We start from the raw sequence: 4,192 nt of genomic DNA on the forward strand, positions 1-4,192 counted from the left end.
GGAGACAGCTGAAATAGGTGAAGCAGATTAAGAGAACACTTATCATGATGAGCACTGAGTAATGTACAGACTGTCTGAATCACTATATGGTACACCTGAAACTAATGTAACACTGTATGTTAACTGTGTTAAACTGGAATTAAAAAAGGAATTGTTTGGCTGCCATTTGGCTGATGCCCTAGACAGTTCAAGCCAGTACTTAATAACTGTCAGATACGTAGGCTTATCTACAGTTCATTTGCCAGCATGCTTGATGTTTCTTCTTGACACTAAGATTAAGTACTGTGCACCTAAAAATGTAAAGAAATGGGGCGCCTGGGTGGCTCAGTCGGTTAAGCGTCCGACTTCCGCTCAGGTCACGATCTCACAGTTCGTGAGTTTGAGCCCTGCGTCGGGCTCTGGGCTGACAGCTCAGAGCCTGGAGCCTGCTTTGGATTCTGTGTCTCCCTCTCTCTCTGCCACTCCCCTGCCCTCTCTCTCTCTCTCTCTCTCTCTCTCAAAAATAAATAAACTTTAAAAAAATAAAATAAAAATGTAAAGAAACAAGTAAAAAAGGTTAAAGTGATCCAATGATATAAAAAAAATAGAGTGAATCACAAAATGGATGGTACAGATATATCAAATTCTCATTTAATCATCCACCTTCATTTAATTAAGCACGTTTTTATGGAGCGTTCACTCTATATTACACACTGTTCAATGACCTGTGAATAACTGGTAAAATAAGGAGCCTATGGTTAAAAGCTTACAATATAACCAAAGAGTTTCATGTCTCCCATGGAATACCACTGGCAAAATTGGCATTTACACTTTGCTATGAATTAGAAAAAGGTTATTGACTTAGATGAAGTTTTTATGGTAGCCAGAAATAGAGATTCACATTAGAAGAAGAATGGAAAGTAATTTAAAGATTCAGTGTAATCTCTGAGACGGTAGTGGCGGGAACACAGCCAGGGCTGGCCAAGGCTGGAGCAAGAACTGGGAAGCTTTTAGAACAAAGGTTGTTCTCCGGAATTGGAAATCTACCTATCTCTTTCCTGTGATTGAGAGCCCAGTTTTTTCCTGTTGTTCCTGTTATCCTGCTCCTTGCTGAAGACCAGCCGTCTCTGCTCACCTCTCAGTGCATATTGTCCCAAAGGGGGAGGGGGGAACCCAAATGGCTGATCAGCCTTCACTTCAGCCCCAGCCCTAAGTCTGCATGCCTTCAATGTGTGAAATGCACAATTGACCCAGACTGATGTGTTCCAATCCCCAAATCAGGGAGAGAGAATATAATTGGTCCAGCTGAGCATGTGTTTCCCTACAAGCCAGTCATCTAGATATAGTGAGAGACAAGGTCACATATTACAAATGTGGCCTCAGGGACTCACCTTTTGTGGACACCTGTTCTCCTGGAAAAAATAACTGGGTAGGTACCAGGAGTTGTTTGAGTATTGTGTTCAATCTCCACAACTTCTAGCAAATACCTTCTTTGATAAATAATTCTTATTACATATGTAGTAATATGTAGACTTGGTGTAGGCTACAAAGAAAAGAGACTAAATCTAAGGTATAAATTCTTTAAAACAAAGTATATTTACTTTCTTCATTATATAATTTTCAGGTTCCTGTTCAAACTTGAGGTCACCCAAAGATGAAATCTCATACCTTTTAAGCTATTAGTGGCAATGATTTTATTCCAAAAACTAGATTATATTTAAAAATAAGACTGACGACTAATGAAGATGAAAGAATTTGCAATTATTTCAAACTCAAAATGTGTTCACTTTCTACAACAAAGGGATTTTTTTCTTGAAAGCCTTGATGATCCATCTGAATAAGGTATTTATCACAGATGATCATAAAAATAATGACATCGTAAAATGACTCATCGAAAAAATGACTTGCTTTTGTGCAACATATTTACCTTTCTTTCACTAGTGTGTAACCTTCTTGAGAAGGTTCCCGGTAACCTTTTTTTTTTTTTAATTTTTTTTTTTAACGTTTATTTATTTTTGAGACAGAGAGACACAGAGCATGAACGGGGGAGGGTCAGAGAGAGAGGGAGACAGAATCTGAAACAGGCTCCAGGCTCTGAGCCATCAGCCCAGAGCCCTACGAGGGGCTCAAACTCAGGCACCGCGAGATGGTGACCTGAGCTGAAGTCAGACGCTCAACCGACTGAGCCACCCAGGCGCCCCTCCCGGTAACCTTTAAAACCAGTAAACTATAGATAGCTAATGATGTTGACTTAAATAGATTTGTTTCCCTTTTCCAGATCATACTTTATTCTTTATTTATCTAGGGCATGAAGTATCCAACGACCTCAACCATCTATGCGAGGTATGGTCTTACAAGTCAGGGAGAAAAACATACCTGCTGATACCGTGACACAGAAAATCTGTAAAATACATAAATGTGATGTATTCTGGTCCACTGGAGATGAGTGGAGGTATTTCTTTCCTGTTTAACTTATTATTACACTTTAGTGCTATGTTTCAAGTTATCAGCCTTTTCAGATATTGAAACTGTATTTGAACTTGTTCTGGGTTACAACCAGGCACTGGAGAAGTTAGAAGTAGAAGCAACAGCAGTTAAGAGAAGGAACTTGAGAATCCATATTTAAAAATGTGTTTAGAAGTTTTCAGTTAAACATTTTAAAGTCTTAATCATATATCACATTTTCAAATAGTTGTTAACAAATAAAAATAGCTTCCCTGTTGATATTTTATTCTCTAATATATCACACCAACCATAAAATTTCAGAGATACAAATAAACCATTTAAGTGAAAGACTTACCTGTGAATTAGCTCAATGGATATGAGGTTAACGTACCAACTTTCAACAGCATAACGTATTTTCTAAGGGGACAGACAATTTTCTTCTTTGAACTAACCCACTTTAAATGTAGAAACTGGGAATGGAAAATTGGAAGAAGAATGCCAAGTTAAAGTAACCATTTAATATTTTAATTTTCTCATATAGTGAATGACGTCCATTTTGTGTTTTAAATACTATTTATAATTCTGATTATGCGAAATTGAAAAAAGCGAAGAATATAAATAACTAGAATGGAATTTTGTTCCACTCTTTCCTAAGAAAAATACAAATTAAATTAAGCTGACATTAGGATCATGTTAAAAAAAGAACCTATAGGAGAAATAATAAAGTACGTAGAGTCTATTCCTTCCCTCCTCCACCAGTAGAGGACTATAAAATGACACATATTGTTCAGAGGGCAGAGAAAACCCAAAAGTTCCTTTCAAATAATCAAAAGGCATTAAATTAAAGTCAATAGAGTTTTATTCTCCAGTACACGTTTATTTTTTTCCAGTATATATGCCCATAATGAAAATAGGGAAACCGTACCAAAAAAAATGGGGAAAAATAAATATCCTTCCATCTTAATAAAGGTTCTACTTATGAATACTTACCGTCAATTTTTTGGTGATAATCTTTTCAATCTGCTTTCTCTATCTAGTCTTTAAAAGAAAAACACTATTTTTTTAGGGTTTTACAGAAAGCATTCTGCATCCTGCTTTCATTGTGCTTTACTTTTTTCACTTACCATTACATCACGTGTTTCTCATGCAGTTCAAAAGCATTATTTCTTCAGTATGGAGACAACAATTTTTTTAACTGTGCCTCTCTATTTTGACTTTGTTATTGTAAATAGCACTGTGATGAGCACCATTAGACACAATAATTTCTCTTTATTATTTCCTAATGATAGACTCTCAAAATGGAATTACTGATCACAGAGACATGTTAAAGGTTCATTTACTTAAAGTAATTCAGCATAGTAAAATGAACAGACATCTTAATTGAAACCCAGAGATGTGAGTTTTAATCCCAGCATTTTTCTAAATTACTTTGTAACATTGGTTAAATGAGTTCCCTGCTATGGTCTTCAATTTCCTCACCTATAGTATAAGAGAGCTAAACGAAACTATTTTAGGATGCCCATTTTCGTTATCTATGACTGCATAACAAATTACCTCCAGACCTAGCGGGGTAAATAACAGTTTTTAAATTTCTAATGATTCTATGGGTTGACTGTGGCTCAGTTGTATGGTTCTTCTCCTGGTCTTGCTTGTGATTCTTTATGCAGCTTCGGTCAGATGGTGGCTGCATATTCAATGTCCAAGATGGAATGTCCAAAACGCGCCTTCACTCATGTGCCTGGCAGCTTGGCAGGGACAGCGTGGCTTA

The sequence above is a fragment of the Panthera onca genome, chromosome A1 (genome assembly GCF_046562875.1).
Source record: "Panthera onca isolate mPanOnc1 chromosome A1, mPanOnc1 haplotype 2, whole genome shotgun sequence".
NCBI lineage: Eukaryota > Metazoa > Chordata > Mammalia > Carnivora > Felidae > Panthera > Panthera onca.